The 16587-nt window shown below is 47.1% G+C and overlaps 1 long non-coding RNA gene across 1 annotated transcript; it reads left to right on the forward strand.

The window, feature by feature from the left end:
* The first annotated feature begins 6757 nt into the window (after positions 1–6757).
* Positions 6758–10605, forward strand: LOC135914731 (uncharacterized). The gene is made up of 3 exons (XR_010568398.2): positions 6758–6907; positions 7669–7755; positions 10411–10605. It is a non-coding gene; the product is annotated as an uncharacterized lncRNA (long non-coding RNA).
* Positions 10606–16587: the final 5982 nt, after the last annotated feature.

Below are 16587 nucleotides of genomic sequence, written 5' to 3' on the forward strand. Positions count from 1 at the left end.
AAAGGCGAAACATCCGTTGTGATAGGAAATTAGTAGACCGCTATATGAAGTGTGAATAGTAGTTTTATCAGCCGTATAAACTTGGAAGCATTCGCATACTAACTTAATTAACAAGCATTGGTGTCAGCTCGCCCAAACAAACATGAACGCATCATACTCGATGAGCACCGACACTCGCCGTTAAAACGCTGGTGTGAGCAAGCGCCGCAGCAGCAGCGATCGAAGAGGAGAGATGGTCTATATTGCTTCAGCGCAAGAGCAGCAAGAACACGGCACGCACTAAACTATGTGCCGTCTGGAGATGCAATTCAAGGCAGGGCGCGCGTGCGAATGCGCACGGTCGTGCAATCTACGCCCTTGCTGGGGGAGTTGAGACCGCCCTCTTCCCTCGCGTGCTGCCTCTCCACTTTCCTCCATATACGGCGCGCGACATTCAGCCGCGAACCTCAGTTCCCCTTGCGCCCGGTCGCGAAATACGCAGTTGCTGCCGGAGGAGAACGCCGCCCCTCCCTTCTATCCCCTGTTGCATCTGGGTCACAAGCCCCAAGGGTAGCGTTGGCCTGGCGGCCTGGGGCACAACTGGAAGCATCCGAAGGTCCTGGCAAAGCATGAGTCGACTGCTAACAGAACAACTTGTATATTCTAGCATCGCAAAAGAGCGGCGGTCAGGTCAACCGAAGTGGAGAGGCGGGAGAGCACGTTACTCGATGGAAGAAATCGGAGCCTCTCTCTTGGCGTCCGGGGGCAGCTGCTTTTATACTCTCGGAGTTGAGGGCAAGAAGGAGCGGCTCTGGATGTGGCGCACGTGACGGCGCCGCTCGGGCACGTTGAGACTAGAAGGTGATGCAACCGCCGGGCCGGCGCCGGTCACACCTCCTCGCTTCACAGTTGGGGAGCTCCTCTCCCCGGCTGCCGCGCTTTGACAAGCGTGGGCACCAACATGTACACACGCACACACGCACACACGAAGACACGTGGCATTGAAACATGCCTGGATGTGCGTGGCAGGAGGCATTGCGGCAGCGCTGAACGGGCCAAAATGTCCGCCTCTTTGAAGGAAGCCCCGGCGTCCGTTGCATCCGCGCCGGCTATTCCGCGCGTCGTAGGCGAAACGTAACAGACAGCCCCGCCGGGAGAAGGAGATCCCGATGGTCAGGGGACTGCATCCGCTGTGCAGAGAGATGTCGCTCGATGAAGCTCATAACCGAAGTCGGCCGTCCTTCGGCGTTTCTTGAGTGCAGCGCACCGGGAAGGCCTCGTTCTCACGTTCAGGTTCACACAGGACACTGCAAAGTGACTTCGGGAGAGTTGGCATTTTTTGTTCTCGTTCCCAGCAAGCGTTAGAACTACGCCGAAACTCAACCACTCAGTCAGCAAGCACGCCCTTATGAAAATGAACCATGAGTTTCTGTAGAGGACGTGATGTGTTCCTAAGGTGACATCAGACATGCATAAGAAATGCATCGTCTAATGTTTTTTGGCGTCACAAGTACATCAGAGACTCAAATGACAATGCACCTTAAGATTTCTGATGAGAGGAGTATACAGCTTTTTTGTGTTATTGCTAATGTCAAAGTACATCACGTATGAATGTGTACGATGCCAAGTCGTGAAAAATTCTTTGTAATGCGATAGCATTCAATGGCTCATGAGCCGGAAAATCCGGCATTGTCGGCCTGAGCACTCGATGTACGAAGAGGTTACAAACTCTCAACCTTTCATGGGAGTTAAACCCACTACCTTTGGCGGTAATTAAGGCTACGAACCCACGACCTTTGGTGTTAAGATACCGTTAATTAAGACAGTTATTGAAGATATAGTTAATTAATGCACTCGAACGCACGTACCACCCTTAGTGGAAGTCGAAGCATGTTAATTAATATGTTAATTAATGTGCACCTGATTATTATGTCGTTAATTAAGACACTCGTACCCACGACCTCTGGTGTTAATGAAGGCGCTGTTAATTAAGGCGTAGTTAAGATACAGTTATTTGAGGCACTCGAACCCACGACCTTTGTTAATGATGACGATGCTAATTAAGGCGCAGTTAATTACGACCTAGGAATTAAGTCACTCGAACTCATTACCTTGTGTGGGAATCGAACCCACGAACATTGTTGTTAATGAAGGCGATATTAATTGAGGTAATGTTAATTAATATATAGTCAATTCAGACACTCGAACCCACGATCTTCGGTGTTAATGAAGGCGGTGTTAATTGAGCACAGTTAAGATACAGTTATTTGAGGCACTCGAACCCACGACTTTTGTTAATGATGATGGTGCTAATTAATGCACTGTTAATTAAGATCTAACAGTCAAGTCACTCGCACCCAGTACCTTGGGTGGGAATCGAACCCACGACCTTTGTTGTTAATGAAGGCGATGTTAATTAAGATACTGTTAACTAATATAGTCACTTAAGGCACTCGATCCCACGGTCTTAGTTGGTAAAGTTTATGTTAATTAAGGCATATTTAATTAATATATAGTTAATGAAAACACTCGAACCCATGATCTTGTGTAGGAGTTGTGCCCACGAACGTTGTCGTTAATGAAGGCGATGCTAATTAATGTACAGCTAATTAAGATATAGTTGAAAGCACTCGGACCCATGACTCTTGGTGGGAGTCGAACTCATGACCATTGGTGTTAATGAAGACGATGTTAAGTAAGGTACCGTTAATTAGGATACAGTTAATTAAGACACTCGGACCCTTGGCCTTTGCTGGGAGTGGTTTTGATTCATCGTTGGGGGCAGTCTAAGAGACAAAAATGAAGAAAACGATATAACACAGCGTGAGCGCCGAGTACTCTGGAAACGCTTCCGATATACCAGGGCTAGGCACAAAACGACGACGTCATTTTCTTTCCTTTTTAAAGAGCACTGTAAGATTGTGTTACCCCGTTATCACATTTGGTAAACAGTGCCAAACTATAGCGTATGCCTTGTTCTGGGCAGTTTGATTACTCGGATGTGTTACTAGTCTTTAAGTGGCAAACCGACAATTCTGCAGATTGACATGATCATGACATGGAAAACTGCGCGTAAAAAATTATGGGGTTTTACGTGCCAAAACCACTTTCTGATTATGAGGCACGCCGTAGTGGAGGACTCCGGAAATTTCGACCACCTGGGGTTCTTCACGTGCACCTAAATCTAAGTACACGGGTGTTTTCGCATTTCGCCCCCATTGAAATGCGGCCGCCGAAGCCGGGATTCGATCCCGCGACCTCGTGCTCAGCAGCCCAACACCACCATTAGCCCCGAGAACGAACACGAGCGGCGCTGCGAGCGCCGCTCGCGTGACGTCAGGGCACGGACTCGCGCCTGTCGTCTGCTACAGTTCGGGCGTTGTCCGGGCGCTTTCTGCGGTGTTTTCGTTTGTTCGCCCTCGTTATCTCTGCTTGTACACTTATGGTGGTCGTCTCAAATATATTTTTATGACGTCTTCCTTTGCGAACATTTATTCAAAGAGCTAATTTCTTAGACAACAATGCAGCTCTCGAAGGCAACGCTACAGTGCCAGCCGAAGCGACGCAGACCAGCCCATTGCGGGTTTTTCATACGCGGATAGACAATCGCAAAAGCATAGCCTATAGGAATCCAGTTATGATACCATACCTGCCGCGGTGCAACAAGTATGTCACAAAGCTGGCTATATATGACTTCTACAGCAGTTACGTTGATTTTATTCCGCTAAAATAGGTTTGCTCACGACGAGTAGTTCATGGTATAATATCGAATTTTTGCATTTCCTCACAGAAACGCTCGGCAGTAGCACGGGGACTTAACTAATACTGGAGCTTAGGTTCTACACGCATCACTTGCTTCTTTAACTGCTTGTCAACATTAGGCGGTTCTTCACGTGTTTATTTTTTTTAAGCGGCGAAAATTTGAAGTAAAGTTAATGAAGGCTTACAGCTGTTTAAAGAGTACAAATAGGAATGTACCAATATATATTCCCTTTTCCGTGCTACACGTTCAACTCACCTCTTTAGAGCGCGTTTGTTAATGATTAATAATGTATGTTATGTTCCTCTTTTTTTGTCTATGTTACCAAGTGTATATCATTTATTTATTTCAATGCCGCTGTGTATTTTGCATTGTTATTGTGGGAATATTTAACTGTTCTTTCATATATTGTATAACTGCAATGTTTTATGGCCACTAAATAAATGTAATTTATATGGCGCTTGATGTGTTACCCCATGCAGCCATATTGTACCTAAGGGGGTGAGGTTACCTCAAGCCGCGTCTGTGCGGCTTTTTTCCCTCATCCACCTCCATTTACCACTCCTCTGTACATGTGTGTGTGTAAATGGAAATTAATAAATCAAATCAAATCAAACTCACTTGAGAAATTTACTGGTGTTTGTTGCTTGAGGAATATACATGACGAATATGTTTGGCGAACTGACACAGGCTCCTCGGCCCAATTTTTTTTTAGTGAAGTATGCCTGCTGGACCGCATAGCTGCAGCCAGAAAGAAGTCGACGCGCCAATGACTAGTAGTATGGGACATAATGAAGATATCGAAATTCCCCCGGTGGAGGGTCAGAAATCAAGTGAAAGTATATGCAAGGCTTGTGGTGCTTTCTTTATGAATGTTTGCGATTGGATTGGAGCAAACTTAATTTAGCCTGCAAGGTTCTCTTTTGTGTACCGACGAAGCGAATAGTTATCCGTTTGTATAATTAAATAACGCTGGATCGAGACATGGTGAGACAGAAGGTGCTTGAATTTTTCTTTTGTAGGCAATCTAAGCTGCGGTGTAGTAGCTCGAGAATACTTTAGCCATTCCAGTTGGCGCTGTAAAAAAATGCTTTATGGTTTTAATTCGAAGTTGTAGTGAACTGATGGGTTTCGCGAACATAGCGTGCCTCGCCATACGTACAGTCGATTGCTACCGTTACGTGATCAGGGGTGTGCCATATTGTCGATAAAGGCTACTGAGGGCCACTATGAAACATTTCATCACTTTCAATTGAGTGGCTCTCGATCTTAACAACGAAACTTTTCTCTCAGGTGATTGCTACTATGGTGTGTTAGAGGTGTGTGTTGGAGGCCTGTTTCAGAGGGGTATGAAAGTAGCAGCAAACTTTTTCATAAGAAATGCGCGCCTAACTATTTTTTACGCATCAATGAATGGCCATATTTGAATAGAACAACACACCAGAGTAATAGGAATCATGATGACAGCTTCGCTGGGCAGTGTCTTTCTAAAATCAGATAACATGTTGACGCCAATTACCAAATTTTTCTTCCACGTAAAATGCAATGCCTCTCATAGCTAAATACTAAAGGAATGTTAAATGTTTAGCGAAGCATCATACACAACTTCGCGCGTTGAATTTGCAGATATTCTTTTTTTTAGTCAAAATTTACCGATAGACACGGCGCATATATGCATTGCAAAACCTAGTAGACCCCTTAAACGCTACTTAGCTTGCGATATCCAAGCCGCAAAGTTTCTCGACTCACACGCTTTTGAAGAAGAAACTGTGGTTAAGGTATGGCAGCTGAAAGAAGCCGACGTATTCTTCAATACGTACGGCTCGAGCCACCCATAACCCAAGCATACACGAAGGGAACGAGCGCGCGCGGCAGCCGAGCGAGCCGGAGCGAGCGGCGTCCTGGCCGTGACGTCACTCGCGAGAGGGCGCCACTCCTAATTCTCGGGGCTAATAGCCACTGAGCAACCACGACGGGGAAAAAAAGAAAAGAAAAAGAAACTGCGCGTAAGCGGCAGCGTCTATTTGCTGGAACGCACTGTAGTACTTGGTTGCACGCACATCGTACGCCAGCGCACACTTCTGGCATATACCACATAGGACAAATGCACGCTGCCGAGACATGTGGGTTTTTCGAGGAATCTTCGTGGGTAGCACGATCAACACGGAAGGCACGAGCGACAGGAGTGCAACCCGCGCACGTTAAACACGCCAACACGAAAGCAAGATACGGACGACAGGGGTGTAAGCTGCGCCACACGAGCAGATTTGATGATTTCCGACTGACACTGTTGCAACGGGCACTAAAACATCGCACACTGCACATGTGTCGCTCGGAGATCGCGTCAACGATGTCTGAGGCTATATAGTTGATGTGAACGACAGCAGGAAGTTATTTAAATTGAAGTAACGGCGCAGGTAGCACGGGGAGCAGCGAAATGCGTAATTCACGGTTTTTATGAGAGGTAACTGAAGTGAAAATCGTTCGAATAGCGTCACCGCAACGGCTTTCTATAGGGTTAACATTTCCAGATCTCGAAGGCCATGCTTTTGCTGGCTGCAGATAGCCGAAGCGATTCAAATTGAAAATGCGTTATAGAATTTCTTTCTATGCCAAACTATAGCTTACAATGTAGACTTATCTTTGGTTCCCTTTGTCTTGCAACAGCTATGCGCAATTAGGCAGCCGCACAAATCCTCAGATGACGCTAGCCGAGACATTGGCTGGCCCCAACCGACCTGTTCGTGGCGCCACCTACCGTCCCGTTTCCTATCCAATCCAATCCAATCAGCCTGTCGCTCTGTTTTCGAGTCGGTCGGGTGTGCGAGCTGCAACGATGTGCTTGTTAGATCGTGTGTTTTTGTGTTTGCTGTAACCAAATGTGACTTAGTTCGCGTGCGCATAAGCGCCACAAACAACTTGTGTCTCGCTGCAAACTCGCCGTGTGCGTGGCGCGCCAGCGAAATGTGGACCAACGATGTTCATGCCGTGGAGTGCGTTCCCTTTGTCTTGGTTGTCGTGAAAAGTTGGGTGGACGTCGCGAAGAAATAATGCGTGTTGTTAGCGTGCCACTGCTCGTCCACTATGCACCGGTATGTCTGCTGGGAGTAGCATCGAAGCACTGGCAACTTGGAGGGCGCTTTTCGACCGCGTCGGGCCGTTCAAAAGGTGAGTAACCGTGCTTGCTAACTACACACGTGTTGTGCGTGCTTCTCGTGTGGGCATAGGGTGCCTTGCGAACGTAGGAAAGAGAACTCCCACGACAACAGTGAAACCTATGCCGATGCTTGCTGGGTGTCAGAGTTTAGTTGCGCGAATTAATTGCCATAATGCAGAATTGAAAATCTTGATAAGCGTTTTCTTCTGATGAGAAAGATTACGTTCAGAAATAATCGTGTTCATCATGCGCGCTTGTGCGTGTTTTCTGCTGAAGTCGCATGATAACGACTCATCTACCTCTTGACTGATTCTTACTGCTATGACGTTTCCACGCTTATAAATGATTCGACGTTGTAGATGATCTCTGCTTACAAGGTTTTCGATTTACGAGCAGTATTGGGGAAAAAAAATGTAAGCAATCACAGCGTGCTACTAGTACAGGTTTGTTTTGAAGGGGTGTTGCCATAACTTCGACTTAAGTAAACATTACAAGGGATAGTTACCTAAAGTTATGAAAGAAACTCTAGAATCGTTATGTAAACAAACATTCATGTAATGCGCTGCTGCTCCTGCGTGTGAAATTTTGCCTTGTTGAAGGGGTCCCTGTTATCGTGACATTCATCAGTAACTTTGACTTTGTGCTCTGTTGCCACCCTGCACCAGTGCATGCATTGTTTTCATGACTGTTTTTACATGCTCCTTGCATGTGTTCACTATGTGATAGTCTTACTGTGCCACAGCTATAAGTTAACACAGAATTCTCTGTGTAGTGGTGAAGCCGTGACCCACAACAGTGTCCACATAACCCGTGGCCATGGCTGCAGCAACACGGCGTGTAATCTGGATGGATATGTCAGGTATGCTTTAAGTGTACGTGTTCACAAAAGTAGGATCTCGGTATCATTAGTGGATAAGTGTATCGACATATTACTTAATGCATCTTGCTAAATAGGCTAAATATTTCTGCAACATCATTCCACTTGCTGCTTATTTGTGTTTGTAGATATTATGCACACATTATCTTGTTCTGTTAAAACTACACGTCGCATGTCCTGACGTTTAGTATTTTTCTCGCATCAATTGCTTGGCTGCAAGTCCATTTTATTTTTGCCTATTACACAGTATGTTTCTTTTTATCTTGGTTTTATTTGTTTGGAACTGTTTCTTATGCTGTAGCCCATATTTCCCTGTTTTCCTTTCTGCTTATGATACACACATGTGCTGTTTTTGTCCATGTAAGAATTCGAAGTGTAGTGTGCCATATATGTCACAGGTCTAAGCACGCAGTGTGCCTACCATTGTTTAACATTGATATTTACAATCATGTCTGTCTTGTTCTCAGAATAACTGTCACTGGCAAATACACATTTGATGAACTAGAATTTCTTGGAATAAAATAGGAAGGCCAGTATTCATTGTGCTGCAGTTACTTAAGTAGTGAGGTGTTTTCTGGTAAGCTTTCTATTTTTTCTCTCACTTTCTTCGTATTCTTTTCTTTGCAAGCTGCCCTTATTCATGCTGGTAGGCATTGTAGCAGTTGTGAGTGTGTTTACTGCAGCAATGTCACAGCTAGTTTGCACACACTACAGGATGCCAACAGATACCCATCACTGTTTTTGTGCATTTCTGAGAACCAGCTGTGTCCACTCGGCGAAACTTGTAGTGTCCATTTGAATTTACCAATCAGTTCATGTAACATTTCAGGACAAAATTTACGCAGTGAGAGAAGGGAGACTATGCAACATGACCTTGGCTAACAACTGACTGTTTAAGTTGTTGGAAGGACTAACAAAAATAGCACTGGATGTGCACTTGTGTTGTGCACCATTTAATTTGAGAGGGATGGCAGAAGTTATAATTCAAAGGCATAAAATCATGGTAAACGGTGTCTGCATAAAAAGAAGTAAATAGGCACAGACTAATTTCTATCCCTTGTAATCTACAAAGGATGCCTTTCTTCATGCATTGATAATGGGGGCTGGCTCACACTTATTGTTATTTATGTGGTGCGCCTGACGGATTTCTCTTGCCAATTTTCAGCCATGGGTGAAAACAGATAAACAATCCTAATCTGGCCTGAAGCCCCATTGCAGATATGTGTGGCCAAGTCGGACGAGCATACTGGTCTTTTGAATGAAATATGGTGATCTCACAGGTACATATTTAGGCACCAGCCAGTCTGCGCTATGTACATTTGACCACATGTGAAAGGAATACAGCACAGTGCCTCTGACACGCACTGGACAAATTTGGTGCTACCTTTAACCAAGCAAGCCTCGCTTGCCTCCTTGCGTTTCTCGATTAAATTTTCAATTCAATCAGTTCATGTAACTTTTGAGGACAAAATTTGCGCAGCGAGGGAAGGGAGACCATACAACATGACTGTTGTGCATATGCTGCCTAATTTATTTTTGCTGAAAATATACGTGCATTGCAGTCCACAAGTGAATTGACAAAGGCACCCAGGCATTGGAGGCTTGCTTAGTTAAAAATACCCAAAATTTGTCTCGTATCTTTCAGGGTTAATGTAGGCTACTCTTTTGATCACGTGCATATTTGGTCCAATGTACATCGGGCACGCTGACTAGCCAGTGCCTCAGCATGCGCCTAGGAGAGCACCATAATTCACTCAAAGGACCAGTGTGCTCGTCTTATTTGACCATGCATTGACACGACAAGCTGTGCACTGGATTTAGCTTGTTTATCTGTTTCGTTCGCCTATGGCAACCAACTGATACAACAAAATCAGTGAAGAATACCACAGCCAAAAATGGGACGTGTGTCAGTCGACGCTCATTATGATTGCATGACAAAGAGGAATACTCTCTAATGACGTGGCATAGCAACCACCATGCTTATTTATTAAATTATTTTTATGCAAGCTTGTTTGTCATGCTTCTACGCATTTGTTTTTCAACTTGTGCCCTCCCTCTGAAAGCAGTGCTCGGGTGTAAATGATAAAAAACCCCAGACATGGTGTGGTGTATTTCTTGAATGGGATATATGCCATCATTCAGGAGGCCAACACATGCATGACATAGTAGGCTTGGAATGTATGAGAACTGTGCCCGTAGCTGATGCAAATATTCTATAACGACTGGCACTTGGATGTCTCTGGGATGCATTGGGTTGCCCATACACAAACACTCCTACGCTCATTTCCATGCCAAGTAATTAGTGAGAATTTCTCATTCACGCTAGCAATCCACAGACACTGCTGTCCTTTGTCAAGTGGAAACCAATATAGCTGAAGTAGTTCACGACATGTACACACGCCACAGCTGATCCATGTTGCACATTTGTACAGCCAAGAGCAATTTCTGCTTACTGTAGTTACTGCTGCACCCAAAGGCCACACAGTGGTTCCTCAACTTTGTGTGAACCGACACCACATAAATTTTTCGCAGAACTAGCTATAACGTCTCCAGACCGTTCTGCAGCAAGTGATACAGCGTGTATTTCTGTGGTTGATTGCCAAGTTTTGTTAATTATCTGTCCTTTCTACCATGCAGGGTACACATGCACTTACTTCAAGATGACGACACTCCACCTCAAGAACAGCCTCTCCTCAGTGATAAGTAGCGAGATTAAATGAAAGGGAGATATCACATCCGTAACCAGGCTGATACTGTGTTTTCCTTTCATTTAACCTCCTTCTGCATTTAAGGAAGCATTGATATGCCCAATAAATGTTTTTGTTAAATTTCTTTCGTTGAGTAATGTCTAACATGCAGCATATGTAGGGCCCATGTACATGTAAGAAGTGCTGCATCTTCACTGGACATACATGCATACAGGCTGCATATATATAGCACCAAAGATAGTCACGCACAGGTAACATATTTAAATAAGGTCTGACTGCCATTGGGACACATGAGAAAATGTTACCACACGTGGTGGCCAATTTTGTTATAGGAGTAATACGAGCACCGGCAGTCTAATGTATAAGCTCATTAGAGATTCGCTAGGAAGACGTGAGAAAGTCACAAGAAAACTGCTTTGGAGCGCACATTAGGAAGACATTTCATGCTCACAAGAAAAGCACTCGTCAAGAGTTCTACAGAAAGACGGTGGCCAATATGTTATAGAATGACATTAGGAATACATCAGAAAATTCCAAAGAAACTCATCAGAAAGTCTAATGGCTGTGATGTCAAAACTCGTCAGACTTTCATGTGAAACTCATCTCATATTTTCATAAGGGCGACACAACCCTCACTAAGCCCTGCCAGGCTCCTTCCCCTTTTATTCCACTGCCTGGTTCCTTACAGTCTAGCAGCACTCAGAACGCGTCCGCAAATTGGAAAATTGCACTAGAAAGCACGTCATCACTTTGAAACACTAAACAAAAGCAACATGTTAAAAATCCTGCCTCAGGAAGAAAACATCAGTAACAAACAACTTTGAGGCTGATTCCTAGGTTAGGGGCCTCGACTTAAGCCATCGGCATTACCGTTGAGACTCCCCTTTTTGTAACGCACCTCAAAGGAATATTGTTGCAAAGCGAGGCTCCAGCGCAGGAGGCGGCCATTTGTGGAAGAGATGTTCTGCAGCCATTGGAAAGGGCAGTGATCCGTTTCGAAGCATGCGAAGCGCAGACCGCAGTGAGCGACCGTACACCAGCTCAGCTGGCGAAATCCCCGTAGCCGCATGCGGCGTGGTCCTTAATGCAAACATCACCCCAGGCAGACACAGCTCCCAGTCAGTTTGTTGTTCAAAACACAATGCTCTCAACACGCGCTTCATGACGCAGTGGAGCTTCTCAACGGAACTCGACTGTGGGTGGTACACTGAGCTGTGTAACAGCTTTACCCCGCACCTTTCGAGAAAGGCTGTCGTCAAAGCGCTAGTAAACACTGTGCCCTGATCTGACTGGATTTCCGCCGGAAAACCAACTCGCGCAAATATGGACAGTAGTGCATTGACTATCTCAACTGAGCTGAGTTCTTTAAGCGGCACTGCTTCAGGGAACTTTGTCGCTGGGCAGATCACAGTCAAAATGAGTCTGTACCCCGTGGTTGTCACCAGCAGAGGTCCCACTGTATCAATAACGTGCCGTCTAAAAGGCTCCGTAATGATAGGTACCATCTTCAATGGCGCCCTCGATTTGTCCCCTGGTTCGCCCACCCGCTGACAGGTGTCACATATCCTCACAAATTGGTCTGCGTCACGAAAACACCCTGGCCAATAGTACTCTTGCAAGAGACGGTCCTTAGTCTTCTTAACTCCTAGGTGTCCGGACAACGAACCTCCATGCGACAAGCGCAACAGATCCTGACGGTAGCACTGAGGCACGATCAGCTGATCGAACACCACTCCCTTGCTAGATACTTCCGGTACAGGACCCCACCTCTTTCCACAAAACGAGCATTTTTTTGGCGATACCTTCCTTGACATTGCAGCGCATGTTTTCTAGGCTGCCATCCTTTTTTTGCTCGGCTATCAAAGCCAACCGGCTGACTTTTAGCACCAATTGAGTCCATCTGACGTTGGTGCGATGAGCAAATCTGCAGATAGCTCTTCTAACTTTCCCGTGTCGGGCATTTCCTCTCCAGTATCTGGTGCCTTCAACGCTACAGGCTCAATTTTCTTCAGTTCGGACGTGCTCTGAATATCAGCTTGTTGCGCCTCCGACCCTTTCTCATTGTTCGACAACGTCGGCGCCGCAACTACCGCCTTTGCAGCGAGCTCCCGAACTCTCGATCTGGTTAAGGCCTGAACGCTAGCCTCACCAAATAAAAGCCCCTTCTCGCGCAGGAGGTGATCAGACCTGTTCGAAAATAGGTACGGGTATTGGGGGGCAGCATAGATGACACTGCGGCCTCCGTCTTAAGTGCTCCGAAAGGTCCTTCAATAAGCACTTTTGCTACGGGCAGACACACGCTATGAGCTTCCACGGCTTGCTTGATCCATGCGCACTCGCCCGTGAACATATCGGGTTTTACGTAAGAGGGGTGAACTACATCCATTGTAGCTGCGGAATCGCGAAGCACTCGGCGCTCTTTCCCGTTCACGAGGAGGTCTCGCATGTAAGGCTCGAGAAGCTTCATGTTCTCGTCAGTGCTACATAATGACAAAAACACGACTTTTGTTTTTGTTTCTGGACACTGCGCCGAAAAGCGACCCGGCTTCTGGCACGTATAACACACGCGCGCTTGCCTCGTCTCGAACCGCTTTCTGCGTTCGGCTTCGGCTGCCGCCGTCTCCTTACATTCGGTCTGACTGCTTTCACTCGCATCCGCACTACGTGTGTCGCCCCTTGTTCTCATGGGTGTGAACTTCGGCCTCTCAAACTTGGAGCTAAATTCACCCTTTGACCGTCCTTAGCTGCGCGAGCCCGACGCGTCACAAACTCTTCGGCTAGCTCAGCGGCTTTAGCCACCGTACTAACGTCTGTCCTATCCAAGACCCAGTACCGCACGTTCTCAGGTAACCGACTATAAAACTGTTCCAGCCCGAAACACTGCGGAACTTTCTCGTGGTCACCAAACACTTTCTCTTCTTTGAGCCACTACTGCATGTTTGACATAAGCCTGTAGGCAAACTCTGTATATGACTCACTTCTGCCTTTCTCATTTTCCCGAGACTTCCGACGGAACGCCTCCGCTGACAGCCTGTACTTTTTAGCAGACTCGATTTCACTTGGTCGAAATCCTCAGCCTCCTCTCTTTTCAAGCGAGCGACTACGTCGGCCGCCTCGCCGGGTCACAAAGTGAGCAAGCGCTGTGGCCACGTTTCCCGAGAGAACCCCTGCTTCTCGCACGTTCGCTCAAAGTTAACCAGGAACAAACCAATGTCCTCTCCAAGCTTAAATGGCCGCATCAGGTCAGTCATTTTGAACAATACTCGTTCTCCTGCACCGTGTGCCTGACTTCCATTACGAGGGCGTTCCATCTCTACCTCGAGACGCTTCATTTTCAAGGCGTGTTGACGGTCGCGCTCTTTTTCTTGTTGCTCTCACTCTTTCTGTTCTTTACATTCGCGCTTAACTTTCTCTTTTTGCTCTTTAAGTTCGCACTCCTGTTTCTCTTTTTGCTCTTTAAGTTTGCGCTCCTGTCTTTTTGCCCTCTCCTCAATGGTCTCAAGGCATTCCGACAGCTTGTCATCCTCAGCTTCTAGCTCAAGAATAGCCCTTAGCAGTTCTGGTTTTGTGAGTTTGTCTGAGACATCCAGACCCAACTCTCTTGCAAGCTCCAGCAATTTCGGTTTGCGGAACTACTTCCAATCCATGGCTGCTCTGAATGCTGCTTTCTCTACTGCCTACTATTGTCTTGCCGCAAACTAACCCGGCAGCAACGACAACCACAATTACCAGCTCTGTTTCTGACACTAACAAAAGCCTGGCAAAACTCAGAAGAAGAAAGTCCCGCACTCACCAAACCTCGCAGCCACGAATTCAGCGCAGTCGTTCCGCTGCGGGCAACCAGTCATCACACAGGGCTCGTTGCACTGCTCCCGGATGGTCGTTGTGCTGCCCAGCATACAGTCAACCGCATATCTTCGCTGCTGGCCTCCGTTGTTGGCACTCGTTGGCACCAGTTGTTGCATTCGGGGTCGCAAGCCCCAAGGGTAGCGTTGGCCTGGCGGCCTGGGGCACAACTGGAAGCATGCGAAAGTCCTGGCAAAGCATGAGTCGACTGCTAACAGAACACCTTGTTTATTCTAGCATCGCAAAAGAGCGGCTGGTCAGGTCGACCGAAGTGGAGAGACGGTAGAGCACGCTACTCGACGGAAGAAATTGGAGCCTCTCTCTTGGCGTCCGGGGGCAGCTGCTTTTATACTCTCGGAGTTGAGGGCAAGAAGGAACGGCTCTGGATGGGACGCACGTTACGGCGCCGCTCGGGCACGTTGAGACTAGAAGGTGACGCATCCGCCGGGCCGGCGCCGGTCGGACCTCCTCGCTTCACAGTTGGGGAGCTCCTCTCCCCGGCTGCCACGCTTTGACAAGCGTGGGCACCAACATGCACACACACGCACACACGAAGACACGTGGCATTGAAACATGCCGGGACGCGCATGGTAGGAGGCATTGCGGCAGCGCTGAACGGGCCAAAATGTCCGCCGCTTTGAACGAAGTTCCGGCGTCCGTTGCATCCGTGCCGGCTATACCGCACGTCGTAGGCGAAACGTAACACCCCCTACAGCCTTACGCGCCACGGAAGATGGCGCGTTTGCTCTCCGCTTGCTTCCTTCGCGCGCGCCAGATTGAGCCGCGAGCGTCAGCTTCCATCGCGTACTTTCACTCGCACATACAGCATGCGACGCGGGGCGATGGTGTTATCGCCCTTGAACTTTACAGAACATCAAGGCGACGCCGATGGCAAAAGTCCGGTTTGAGTGTCCGTATAATGGCTATCGCAAAGATATGATGTGATGCCCTCCATCGAAAGTTTCATGGTAGCTTTGTTGTATCTCATGTACCAACTCTTGTTATGTAGGGCAAATGTGAAGTGCTGTGGCAAAATGTGACCCATTTAAGAGGATGCTATTGCAGGACGTATTTTATAGCAGCAGGATGGGTAACAAGCTTTGTCACTGCTAATGATTTCAAATGGTACTGTTGGTAGTTTGCTTAGCATAGCCGTTATGACGACGGCAGCTGTGGAGATTGTCGACGAGGCTTCCAACCCATCGATATAGGTGTTTATTGGGCCCACGTACGCATGTCTCATTTAAAAATAGCAGCGCCATATGTTTCAAAATCATTTTTGGACAATAGGGCTTCTCCGTAACCCACGTAATATTAAGGCGCGCCTGAGCCTGTTGGAGCCACCACATGGGAGATTAAGGCCTTGCTGCTCATGTAAGACCTGATGGAACACAGCCTTAATGGGTTGCGATAAGTTCCGAAAATGGGGCTTGAGCTCCTTGCGAGGGCACGAGGACCTCTAAGTGATCCGGGATGCAAGCGCCATGACGAATGTGCGTCCTCCGAAATTTTTGTTCAGGTATTCACGCACAGTGAGGGCGCCCTAAAGATGTGCGCAATGCCTGACCCTGTAAGGTCTCTGACGAGAATAGAACTTGCAACTATTCGAGGGACTGGGAGGCTATAGTGTAAAGATCTCAGAAACCCGCAGACAACGTCTATCCAAGAAGCAACAGAAGAGCAGTGAGAGGCACAGCTGATAAGCCCAAAACCTGAGGACCAACTTTCGTGGCTGAACAGGCCCAGGCTATCAGCATAGGCTCAAGATTGCCCACCTTCGGGCATCAACAGCTTGATCTCCGAAATGAAGTTTATTCACTCACTCACGGCCCTGTATAAACTGCAGCACGAGGCATGCACTTGTGTCCCATGTTTTCCTACAGAGGAATGTCAGTACATGCGCAACAAGCGACAGCCTCCTTTTAAGATATCCGCAATAGGGGCTCCATATAAGATTTCAGTTGATTATTGCACCAAATGATTGAATCACTTTTTCAACAGTTATATACCATCTACTGAAGGGACCGAGATGTAGGTCATGGGTTTGCGCGTGAAGGCAACACGCATTTCTCGGTGGACAAAGATAAGCTGCGTTAGGAGATAGGCTGATCTCAGAGCTGTTGAACTGCAGTAGTCGAAAGACAAATGTGAGTCTCGCAAATTTCCATGCACGCCTATTTTAGCAGGAGTTGTCACGCGCTAACGACCAGCTTGTCAAGGGAAAAATATTTGTACACCAAAGCCTGTGGCTTACACCCCA

This window comes from Dermacentor albipictus, unplaced genomic scaffold (genome assembly GCF_038994185.2).
Source record: "Dermacentor albipictus isolate Rhodes 1998 colony unplaced genomic scaffold, USDA_Dalb.pri_finalv2 scaffold_14, whole genome shotgun sequence".
NCBI classification, from domain to species: Eukaryota; Metazoa; Arthropoda; class Arachnida; order Ixodida; family Ixodidae; genus Dermacentor; species Dermacentor albipictus.